General features: G+C 47.5%; 1 protein-coding gene and 1 pseudogene across 2 annotated transcripts in view; both read right to left on the minus strand.

Moving 5' to 3' along the window:
* Positions 1-8,009: 8,009 nt before the first annotated feature.
* Positions 8,010-10,131, minus strand: LOC111528441 (annotated as a pseudogene). The gene has a single exon (XR_002726982.2). The product of XR_002726982.2 is annotated as an uncharacterized LOC111528441 (transcript).
* Positions 8,010-12,871, minus strand: part of ZCCHC2 (zinc finger CCHC-type containing 2) — a 70,651-nt gene continuing 65,789 nt past the window's right edge. The window contains exon 15 of the transcript XR_002726981.1: positions 8,010-10,305. The gene's annotated coding sequence lies outside the window, so the exon portion shown is untranslated. The remainder of the gene's footprint in view (positions 10,306-12,871) is intronic.

Consider the following 12,871-nt stretch of genomic DNA (forward strand, 5'->3'; position numbering starts at 1 on the left):
GCTGAGGCAGGAGAATCGCTTGAACCCGGGAGGGGGAGGTTGCAGTGAACTGAGATTGCACCACTGCACTCCAGCCTGAGCGACAGAATGAGACTCTGTCTCCGGTGGGGGGGAGTTGGGGGGTGGGAAGGTACAGGACATAAAGTGGGCAAAAACCCCAGAGTCCTCACACGAAATGGATTACCTAGGGGTGCACTACATTTGAGGAGCAGGACTAGAAAGCAAAATACCAATTTTCCCAATGGTACAGCTGAAGGAACAGGCATGCACCTGGGCACTTGGCCTCGTAATGACCTGTCCTGGTAGCTTCTCACATGTCCCTCCCCATCATCCATTTTGCTTTGCAGAAAAAAGAAGGGACATTTTGCCCAGAAGAAAATTCTTTTTATGACAATTCCTTGCTAGCCTGGAACAAGAGGTCCTGTGTTGGGACCAGCACTATTCAACAGAACTTTCGCTATGAGGGCCATGTTCTCTCTCGCTGGTGTCAGATGCAGTAGCCACTAGCCACCAGTGGCCACTGAGTGCTGGAAATAAGGCCAGTGCAACTAAGGAGCTGAATCTTACATTTATTTCAATATTTAAAAATTTTGGCTGGGCACAGTGGCTCACACTTGTAATCCCAGCACTTTGAGAGGCCAAGGCAGGAGGATTACTTGAGCCCAGGAGTTCAAAACCAGCCTGGGCAACATAGCAGAATCCTGTCTCTACAAAAAAGATACAAAAAAATTTAGCTGGGTGTGGCAGTACACATCTGTAGTCCTAGCTACTTGGGAGGCCAAGGCAGGAGGATCACTTGAGCCCAGGACTTCAAGACTGCAGTGAGCTCTGATTGTGCCACTGTACTCCAGCCAGGGTGACAGAGCAAAACCCTTCTCTCTAAAAAGTAAAGAGGCCAGATGCAGTGGCTCATGCCCGTAATCCTAGCACTTTGGGAGGCCAAGGTGGGTGGATCACCTCAGGTCAGGAGTTTGAGACCAGCCTGGTCAACATGGTGAAACCCCATTTCTAATAAAAATACAAAATTGGTAGGGTGTGGAGGTGCACGCCTGTAATCCCAGATACTCAGGAGGCTGAGGCAGGAGAACCACTTGAACCTGGAAGGTGGAGGTTGCAGTGAGTCGAGATCATGCCACTGCACTCCAGCCTGGCTGACAGAGCGAGACTCTATCTCGGTGGGGGGGAAAATATATATATAATGTTTTGACATATGTACCTGTGAAACCATTACCACAATCAAGATAGTGACTATACCTATCACATCCAAAAGTTTTCTCGTGTCCCCTTGTGATTCCCGCATTCCTGCCCCGACCTCTACACCCAGGCAACCACTGATCTGCTTTCTGTCATTTCTATTTCCTAGAATTTTATCCAAATGGAATCATGCAGTCTGGTGCTCATATTTTGTCTGGCTTCTTTCACTTGGCACAGTTATTTTGAGATTCACCATGTTGTGTCTCAGCAATTTATTCCCTTTATTGCTGAGTAATATTTCATTGTTGGGTGAGACCACTGTTTCACCTGGTGATGGAGATTTGCTTCCACTTGTTGCCTAATACAAATAAAGCTGTTATGGACATTCGTGCACAAATGTTTGCACAGACATATGCTGTTGTTTCATTTGGATAAATTCCTAAAAGTAGAAGAGCTGAATTATAGTAGGCGTATGTTTAACTTAAGAACTGCCAAACTTTTCCAAAGTGGTTGTACCATTTTACACTCCTGTCTGAAGTTTATGAGAGTTCCAGTTGCTCCACATGGTAGCCGACACCTAGTGTGGTCTTTTTATTTCAACCACTCTATAATAGGTGTGCAGTGGTATCTCACTGGGTTTCAATTTGCATTTCCCTGAAGACCAACAATGCTGAGTATCTTTTCATGGTCTACTTCCTTGGTGAAGCACTCAGATCTTTTGCCTATTTTAAAAATTGTGTTTTCTTATTATGGAGTTTTGAGGGTTCTAGATACAAATCCTTTATCAAATGTATGATACGCAAACATTTTCTCCTGGTCTATGGCTTGTCTTTTCATCTTCTGAACAATGTTGTTCAAAGAGCCGAGTTTTAATCAGTCTATTAATATGTTCTCTTACAGATTTTGCTTCCACCTAAGAAATCTTTGCCTAACTCAAGGTCACAAAGGTTTTTTCCTGTTTTCTTCTATGATGTTTATAGTTTTTGCTTTTACATTTACATCTATGAGCCATTTTGAATTAAGTTTTCTATATACAACAAGACATGGATTGATCTTCAGTTTTCTCGACAACCCTATTATTACCACTTTGCAGATAAGAATTAAGACATGTAATTATTGGCCCCAAAGCAGCAGAGTCAAGATGTAAATCCAGGTTTTTAGGCCTCTGAAGTTTGTGGTTTTTCTTTTTCTTTTCTTTTTTTTTTTTTTGAGATGGAGTTTCACTCTGTCCCCCAGACTAGAGTGCAGTGGCACGATCTCAGCTCACTGCAGGCGTGAGCCACCAGCTGAAGTTTGTGCTTTTAACCTAATGGTTTTTTAATGTAATGTGCATCTGAATGGCCTGCCCCCGGCATTCTGTGCAGTGGGGCTAGGCTGTGCCCTGGAGGCTGCATTTCACAGGCTTCCTGGTGGTCCCTGGACTGCACTGGGAGAAACACAGTGACAGCTGTGCTCCACCACTTTGCACTGGACTTTAAGGGCCTTTCCAAACGTTTTCAATCAAGAAGTGCTACCATTCTTTGCCAGAATAAACACATCTCCACTTTCAATTAGGTAGAGTCTGATTTAAAAGGAAACTGGAATTGCGTACCAGCTGGGCACAATGATTTATTTTCACTGGGAACAGAGAAACTCCAAAACAGGTCACTTCCTCCTTGGCCACGGTTTTTCAACCTAGCCAGAAACAGGCATATTTTAACATCGAACTCCCCAGAAGATACTTGGCTTTTCTGAAGCATCAGGACATTGCATTGCGTTATCAGGAGGTGGGGAGGGTGGGAGAAGCATTCTGGAGACCCGCAGGAAAAGCCCTCCGTGGGCTGAACGTCCCTTCCACGGCTGTGTGGTGACTTCCCACCCTGCGGGAAGCAGACAGGATTGGGACTGTTGTCTATTGTTCCACCAAGGCCTTACCAAGGTCTGTGTGCGCTTTCTAGAAAGGCACATTCGCATGGGGAGATGGGGGGCGGGCAACACCTGCAAACCCTGCTTGAAGCCTCTAAGTTTAGAAACCTGGAAACTTGCTTCTCCAATGCGCACATCTCTATAAATACACTGGGGAGGAGCTCAGTCCTGTGTGTCCCAAATAAGGTCAAGCAATGTGATGAAGGGACATCCTTCAGGTCGTAATTTCTATACTCTGGGTAGGGCAGGTAATAAAAAGGGTCAGCATGGACCCAGTCCCTGGATAGTGGCTGGTTGTCCCTGTAGGGGAAGGACTCGAAAGCCCCCAGGGTCCACGCCTTCTGCTGACGGGGCTGTGCCAGCTCTGGGTTGTAGACTTCCCATCTTTGGCCTGTTGCTGAATCTACGAGGAAGCACCACTGGAGACCGCTCAGCAATGCATCTAACAAGAACAAAGACACAGAGAAACCTCTGACTGTTCTCTGTCCCTTAGTGTCCTTAAATTTTAGTTTCATTGCAATAAAAAGAACAAAGCAGTAAGATAATGAAAAGACAATCCACAAACTGGGAGAAAATTCTATATTTGCATATCACATATCTAATAAAGGACTAGCATCCAAAGTATACAAAGAATTCTTAACACTCAACAATAAGAAAATGACCCAATAAAAAATCAGCAAAAGATCTCGACAGCTCACCGAAGACGGCAAATAAGCATATGAAAAGATGTCTAACATCATAGGTCATTAGAATTGCCAGTTAAGAGAATAATGTGATTACACACCTATCAGAAAGGTTAAAATGCAAACTACTGACACCACCAAATGCTGGTGAGGATGTGGAGCAACAGGAACTGTCCTTCATTGCTGGTGGTAATGCTAAAAAGGTAAACAGACACTTTGGAAGACAGTTTGGTAGTTTCTTAACAAAACTAAAGATACTCTCACTACATGATCCAGCAATCACATTTCTTGGTGTTTACCCAAATGAGATGAAAACATGTCCACGTGAATGTTTACAGCAGCTTTCGTCATAATTGCTAGAATGTCAAAGCAACCAGGATGTCCTTCAGTAGGTGAATGGATAAGGTGTGGGATATCCATATAACATTCTATTACTCAGCAAGACCAGAAACGAGCAATCCAACCTCGAAAAGGCATGGAGGAACCTGAAATGCATCCTGCCGAGTGGCAGCAGCCAACCTGAAAAGGCTCCAGACGGCATGATCCCAACTACATGACATTCTGGAAAAGGCAAAACTAGGTAGACAATAAAACGTAAGTGGGCCAGAGGTGGTGGCTCACATCTGTAATCCCAGCACTTTGGGAGGCCGAGGTGGGTGGATCACCTGAAGTCAGGAGTTCAAGACCAGCCTGACCGAGATGGTGAAACCCTATTTCTACTAAAAATACAAAAATTAGCCAGGCATGGTGGCGGGCGCCTGTAGTCCCAGCTACTCGGGAGGCTGAGGCAGGAGAATTGCTTGAACCTGGGCGGCAGAGGTTGCAGTGAGCTGAGATCACACCATTGCACTCCAGCCTGGGCGACAGAGTGAGATCCTGTCTTGAAAAAAAAAAATTGGTTGCCAGGGATTCAGGGGAGCGAGGATGAACAGGAGGAGCACAGAGGACGTTGGGGGCAGTGAAACTATCCTGTATGACCCTGTAATGGCAGATGCATGTCCTCACACCTTTATCAAAACTCAGAACTGAACAAGAGTGAACCCTAGGCTGGGCACAGTGGCTCACGCCTCAGCACTTTGGGAGGCCGAGGTGGGTGGATCATGAGGTCAGGAGATCGAGACCATCTTGGCTAACACAGTGAAACCCTGTCTCTACTAAAAATACAAAAAATTAGCTGGGCGTAGTGGCGGGCGCCTGTAGTCCCAGTTACTCGGGAGGCTGGGGCAGGAAAATGGCGTGAACCCAGGAGGCGGAGCTTGCAGTGAGCCCAGATCGCACCACTGCACTCCAGCCTGGGCAACAGAGCAAGACTCCGTCTCAAAAAAAAAAAAAAAAAACAGAGGCGTGAACCCTAACATAACTATAGGCTGGTTAGCAACAAAGTATCAATGTTGGCTCATCCCTCGTATTAATAAAAAATAAGATACAGGATGATTGGATAGGATGATTATGAGTATGTAAAATAAAAACAGCTAACACAAAAGAGCAAGGCACAGTCCAACCCAAGAAGGGAGGCATTTCTAACTTTGATAAGCCCTAAAATAGGAAGGCAGGTTTTGAATAAGTAAACATTTTAAGAGAAAATAGAAGACGGTGTTAGCGCTCCCTGTATGCTAGACGCCACGTTTAGATGATCTAACCCTTGCACACACCTGTGGGGTGGACACTACTGTGATTTTTATTTACAGGTAAAAGAGCTGAGGCTGAGAGAGAGAGGAAATTGCTCTGTGGCCCCAGCATGTAAATGGTGGTCTTAGGATTCAAACTGAGCCTATGCCGATAACCTCTATACTTCCGTTCAGAAATGTAGCAATTAGACGGAGGTTAGCTAGAGTAGAATTGTAATCTTACTTATCTGTTATTTCATAGATCCTTGTGAAATGCTTGGAAGTCACTTGTCCTAGCAGTTTGCTTTTTAAGACAGGGTCTCGCTGTGGCTGTGGAATGCAGTGGTGTGATCATAGTTCAGAGCAGCCTCATACTCCTGGGCGCAATCAATCCTCCGGTGTCAGCCTCCTGAATCGCTGGGACCACAAGCATGCACCACCACACCTGGCTGATTTTTATGTTTTGGTAGAGATGGGTGTCTTGTGAGGTTGCCTGGGCTGGTCTTAAACTCCTGGCCTCAAGCCGTCCCCTGACCCCAACCGCCCAGAGTGACTATAGGCACGAGCCCTGTCCTAACGGTTTAAACATTTCCCTAGAAATCACGTTCCTATGTTTAGCTAACTGCTCTCCCTCCTCTCACCCCTACCATTAGTAAAAGGCACATTTCAGTCACTCACCTTTTCATATTTGCACAATCTAAATTACGTCCAAATGGAGTTTTCTGGTACGCCTTTGCTGCCGGTGTGTAACTTCAGCTTGCTGCCTGATGCACACACACTGTCTAGGTAGAAAAACCACTGCCTTGACCTGCCTAGGGAACTCTTTTCTGTCTCTGGTTTGATTGATGTGAGTTACCAGAGACTTATCAGTGTCTTGTGGACAAGACTGGGGACTCCGGGGGCAAGTCCCTTCCCCACTTAAGTCTGGGAACAGTGACCTAGAAGTTGGGACCAAAACAAGAGACTGGAAAAAGTGAAGACCCAAGAGGCCTGGAGGCAGCAAGACCCTTGGGATGGGCCCAATGTGGCTGCAGGGAACAGGGATGCAGGGTGCAGACTTGCAACCCTGGGAGCTGGAGGCAGCACTTTCGACTTGTAGCAGAGATAGAAATGGGTTTGCGGGGAGAGTGACAGGAGAAGTGAAAGCCCAAAAAGAGTAGTTGAATTAGCAAGGGCAGTGAACTCAACACAAAATCTTTGCAGGGAACCCGCACATCTCCATCCCAAATCAACCTAACCCTTCTCTTGCCTCGACTTTCTACATCATTAGAAAAAAATGATTTCTAAGCTGTGTTTTGTCATTGGCCACACCTCAAATCCATGGTTTCAACCTCAGTGGACCCTCAGGGATGCTGGCAGTTTTACTCAGTGCCTCTCGGCTCCCTGATCCAAGCAGCAGTTCCAGACCTTGGTCCCTCTCCTGAGTGCCTGCCTCCCCCCATGTCACCACGATAAAGGACACCACAACGGACAACTCCGCCTTCATAGCTCCCATCTGCCTAGGCATCTTCCTCCAACCCTGTCCTCATCCCCTCCCCACTGCTGCCCCCATCCCCTAACACCCGTCTTCTTAGCTTCAGTGACCCCGTGGAATAATTCTTTATCTCTAATGCATGTGACCACAACAGTCATTTCATTCTTGAAATCTTTTATTTATTGGCACATTCTCTTGATCTTTTCCAGTGTCTCTAATTCTCACTTTCAACCTTCTTTGATGGCTCTGTTTTCTCTAGAAACTTCCACTCTGTAGGAATGTGTTTGGGAAGAGGGAGAGTCAAGGAGTCTGTCTTTTCACTGAAGCCCACTAGGGGACTGCTGCAAGTGACCCAACCACCACTCTCCGAGAACCCGCGGTCTTCCAGATGCCCTCAGGCACCACCAATGCGGCCTGTGTACAGGGGAGGTTTCCCTCAGATCCACTTCTCCTGGCTCCCTCCTGCGGTTGAGGGGGGGCCTGCAGCCCCTGCCTGTCCCCACCTGTCTCTGGCCACCCCGCCTCCCAGCTCCTGCAGCAGGACCTGGAGTCCTTCATTCCCCCACCCAGCGCGCTCTCCATTAGTTACTCTAAAGTCCCAGAGGCACCTTGGGCGATGCTGTTTCCTTTGCCATCTCTCACCTCTTCACTAAGGAAAATCTCACTTCTTCCTTCTTGTCTCAACTAAAACACGCCCTTTGAAAGTCCTTCCCCCATTCCGCTCCCCACTCTTTCTGATCGTTGGTGCTAGGACGCCTCTCGCTAGGCTGAGCCCCCAGCCAAGACTTGCCGACTGACTGTGCACAAGAGCCAGCAACTGCCTAAGCGCTCAGTGCTGCACACTGCCTGGGCTCACCTCACCCACTCTTAGCCTCTGTGCCTTCTTAAGCGCCAGACACTACTGACTGCGCCAAGACAGCAGAGCCCGAAAAGGAGGGCAGGAGCACCTCCTCCCAGAAAATCAGGACCTTCAAGATAATGCGAAGTGCATCTTTCTTCAGATAAGGCTGATTATGGCAAGCTTTTTCTGTAAGGGACAGACAGCAAATAGTTTAGGCTTCGAGGGCCATAGCGCCTCCGTCCCAGTTATTCCACTTTGCTGGGATAAGACAAAGCACCCACAGACAACATGTAGAGAAGCAAGAGGACCGTGTGCTAATGCACTTTATTTGCAGACATTGAAATTTGAATTTCATGTAATTTTCACGTGTCATTAAACATTCTTTTTCCTTTTTCAACCATTTAAAGATGCAAAAACCATTCTTAGCTTGTGGGTGGTAGGTTGATGCCCCTTGGTTTATGCTGGCAACCTGAGAGCTACACCTAACTCATATCCTTCGGCACTAAGTCATACAGCTTTATTTTTTTGACTAAAAAGCCCCTGAAAATGAAAACTTCACACATGCAAGCAGAGAGGAGTCAGACTTTCTGACGCGGCAGGAGAGGCAGAAACTGCTCCCTAAGGCCAGGGACAGCCAGCCCCGTGCGATGCTGCCCCCTAGTGACCGGCCGGCCTAACGTCGGTCTCCCATCCCACCGCCACGCTGTGACGGGTTGCGCTCCGCAACACAGAGTAAGAACTTCAAATCACTTCAATCAGAAAGCGTAAAGAACTGGAAACCCAATAATCATTTAAAGTGAAAAAGTAGGCTTCAATTCACAGAATTTTAGAACTGAACGGAACTTCCGAGATTAAGACTTAGTTCCATTTTTACACCAATTTACCAACCATTCACGGAGCTTTCAGGTTAAAAAAAAAAAAAAAAACAAAGGAAAGCTCCAGAAAGGGCGGGTGGCCCATGAGTGTTCGCAGAAGAGCCTGCCTGGGAGTCCTGCCTGCCAAACGCCAGTGCAGGGTTGCCTGCACCTCACACCGACACACCCACGAAACAGACAGAGGCGGTCTGGGGCAGCAACCTTGTCGCCACACTGCCTGGGCTCACCATCACCGGATCGTTCTGTGTCCTTAAATACCAACTCTTAGCCTTTGTGCCTCAATTTCCCTAACTGTAAAATGGGGCGGAGTTCCTCCCTCACAGGGCTGTGGGGGTTGAAATGAGCTGATGATGTCTGGCCCATACTGGCATTCAAGTGTCACCTGCATGACAAACTTCTTGAGAGCCCACTATGTGTCAGACTTTGAGTGCTTTATATCTGTTTGCCAGGTTCAATCCGTGCAACTACTCTACAAAGCGAGTGTCACCATCCCCACTATGTAAATCAGACTGAGAAAGGTCACATGGACTGTGGTGGGTGCCTTCACTTGTACAATTGATTTTGTGAAGGCATGGAAGGTACAATTAAGTTACCATGTAACAAATACGATGTGACTCCAGCAGGCTAGCAGGAATAAGCACTCAGTAACTGCCAGGCAGCCTGGTGGCATTCTTCACTTTCAGCAGGGCTTGTGGGGGTGGGGGGTGACTGTTCTTGTTTCTGTGTGAAGGTTACTTTGTCACCATCCATCTTTGCCTTTGGAGTGTCTTGGGGGCAGCAGGCAGAAGGGGTACTTGGGACAATCTGTACGTGACTGTCAGAGTTTAAAACATCAGTAGTCACCTCTCCTTTCTGCTTGCCACACTGCTTCATTAGATCTAATGGAATACTCTGTGCACAAAACTTGTGTGAAGCACAACTCAGTGTCTGAGTGGGGGTATCTGTACACATTTAAAATCTGCATTGATGCCACCTGAATTTATCTGACAGGCAAATGCTCTTGAAAGCCTAGTTCTAAAAGTCCTGAATATTTCTCGCGGAAACTTTTCACCCTCCCGTGTCCTCAAATCCTTCGAGAGCCGCATGGAAGAGGCCTCGCTATGGGATAGGACGTGGCGTGTGTTTCACGTGTGCCCACGACCTGGTCCAGCCCTCCTTAGACCAGAAACCACACGGCCATTCCGCCTGTAGGTTCCTATCATCTTACACAGTTCCAAAAAGCCACTGCCCTGGGTTCTGCCAGAAGCACCTGTGGGGGCAGAAGTGGTGCCGGGAAGTGAGTACTAACTTCAAGCGGAGGCCTGAGCGTCATCATGGGCCTGTCTGCAGCACTTCGTCTCACTGAACCCCAAATTCCTCTCCCATAAAACGAGGGGAAAAATTCCCACCCCACTTCACAGCTGTCATGACCAAATGAACACAGGAAAAGTGCAGAGGAAACTTTAAAGTGTTTACACACGAACTGAGATTTCGACGGCTGAATGAGGCCATTGCTCAAGTTGCTTTTATGGCCAGCTGCCTGCATTCTTTAAGGTTTTAGGCACAGGCTTACAACCCCGAATGTTCTCTCTCTTACGTTTAATGTTCTCTAAATTAGGTCAGTAGGAAGTAACACCTGCTTGCTCGCACTGTCCTCGTCCCCCACCAGGTGGCATTGCGTTCCAATGAGCAATCTCTTCTGGTGAGAGGCTGGTGGAGGCCTTTTTCACAGCGGCTCAAATTGGAACTGCAAGAGGAAAAAGAGAAACAATGAAGAACCACCCAACCCCCCACCTCACCACAACTCCCACCGCCACATTTCAAAGAGCAAAACAGGATCATGGGATTGAGAGCTTCTGGTGACCACGGCCCGCATTCTCTGCAGGTGGAGGTGACTACGTGAAGGTAGGGTCTCTGGTCCCCACACGTGTGATGTGCCCCCCATTACAGAACAGACAAGAGGAAGCCCCAAAGCCCCCAAATTCCAAAGCTCCCACAATTGATAAACATTTGCATACACACACAGAGCTCAGGTGATGTGCAGCCATGTTCCAATTCAGGGGGTTTACAACAGAAGACAGCATTTAGGAATTAGGTAAATTTTGCATGGACAGGCACAATAGCTGTAAGCAGCAGTAATGGACTGACCTTAGGAATCCACCCTGTGCAAAGCGAATATGTCAACGAGCATCCAGGGAAAGACAAGGTTGCCCGCCCTGGCCTGTCCTCTCTCTGCACAGGGTCATCTGAAGGGGTGAGGGCACTGCGGTTCCCTCTGTCCTGAGCTGACACCTGCCTCTCAGCCCTGGGACCCCAGAGTCCCTCATCCTTTAACAGCTGGTCTTGCCCCTTAAGGAGAGGAAGGCGTAGAGATGTCGTGACCACATTTCCAGACAAGGACCCCATTTCTTTACTTCATGTCTCACACCTCAAAACTCACTGCTCTGGAAATCAGTGAGCCCTCTTGGTGGGGTGGGGTGGGGTTGGGTGGAGGGGGGTATTTTTTCTTTATTAAGATTATGGGAGTGTCATGGGGTGGAACTATTGTCACAGCTTGCCTCCATATGGTTTCACTGCCTTAACCTTAGAATGCTTTTGTAATTAGTATGGAGAACTGAAAAGGGTGTCTTCCAAGCTCAAATGGATGGTGCTGCTGAGTACTAGGTGCTACCTGTTAAGAAAACAGGTATTTTTACACCGTGCTTTGTCATCTCTTTGGAGCCTTCTCAGAAAAATTTGATTCTTAGTGCTTACATAAAAAATTAAATGTAGATTTGCCTTGCTATGAACTTTTACTTTGGTACTGAATAATCACGGCTGTACGACTCGGCATGTCTGCACAGTCCATACGTACAATTAACTGGCAAGCTCTCCAACTAGGTTTAATCTGTGAGGGTAAGGAATAGCTTCTATATCCTTTATCAGTGCATAGAGCAAAATTAACTAATCTTAGTCTAATGAAGAGCTACGTTTGCTAGGTTCCTCACCATCCAAAGAATCACTGCCATCACTCCTACCCAAACCTGTTCTCCTCCACATTTTCCCTTTTATTAAGAAAAAAAAAGACACGGTCTCAACTCCACCACCCAGGTTGGAGTGCAGTGGCATGATCTTGGTTCACTGCAGCCTCTGCCTGCTGGGCTCAAGCGAACCTCCTGCCTCCGCCTCCCAAGTAGCTGGGACTACAGGCGTAGACCACTACAACCAGCTAATTTTTGTTATCTTTTTGTAGAGATGGGGGTTCGTCATGTTGCTCAGGCTGGTCTTGAATTCTTGGGCTCAAGGGATCTGCCTGAGGTCTTGGCCTCCTGAAGTGTTGGGATTACAGGTGTGAGCCACTGTGCCTGGCTGGCCCCGTCTCTTAAAATAGTATTGCAATCTCCCTGTTCATCAAAATTGAATTCAACTAGAATTTGGGTGGCTTCTCAGTGCTATTTCATTATGTCAGACCTTTCCCATAGATTATTTCACCTTCGGAGCCATTATTTATTTATTTGAGATGAAGTCTGTCACCCAGGCTGGAGTGCAGTGGTGTGATCTTGGCTCACTGCAACCTCTGCCTCCCGGGTTCAAGTGATTCTACCTCAGCCTCCTGAGTAGCTGGGACTACAGGCACCCACCGCCATGCCCAGCTAAGTTTTTGTGTTTTTAGTAGAGACAGGGTTTCAACATACTGGTCACGCTGGTCTCAAACTCCTGACTTCAAGTGATCCACCCACCTCGGCCTCCCAAAGTGTTGGGATTACAGGAGTGAGCCACTGTGCCTGGCCACTGAACCATAATTTAAAAGAGACATTCTCATTTTACATCTAGGGAAAATAAAGTTCAGAGCATCAAGGTTGCTTCTACCTGTCTCTTCCATCCCTTTCTAAACGGGCCTTCCCACGGCCAACACCTTAGTCTCGGGCCCTCCTGGCCATGCCTAACCCGTCTTTCAGCCTCCAGGCTCTTTCCTTAACCACCTGAGGATTTCCTCAAATACCATTGTCAGTGTGTTCTCCCTCTATTCAAAACTTGGAAACTTCCCATTTTTCATTCAACCAACTCCAGATTCTCCATTCTGATCCCATTTAACCTACGGTACCCACAAAGCTTGAAACTCCTTTATGATTTTCCCTCTACTATGGCTGTATCTCCTTCCCCCACATCCCCAGTCACACACTGCTGTCATTTTGTTCCTGCCCACCCAAGGTGACTCTCCACCCTGACCCCACCCTGGGGCTCTTTCTAGATGCAGACCTAGGCTGCACATGCATCCCCCACCCCGCCTTCCACAGCACTATGACACCATCTCGGGAGGGGTCCACCCCGCC

Source organism: Piliocolobus tephrosceles, chromosome 18, assembly GCF_002776525.5.
Source record: "Piliocolobus tephrosceles isolate RC106 chromosome 18, ASM277652v3, whole genome shotgun sequence".
Taxonomy (NCBI): domain Eukaryota; kingdom Metazoa; phylum Chordata; class Mammalia; order Primates; family Cercopithecidae; genus Piliocolobus; species Piliocolobus tephrosceles.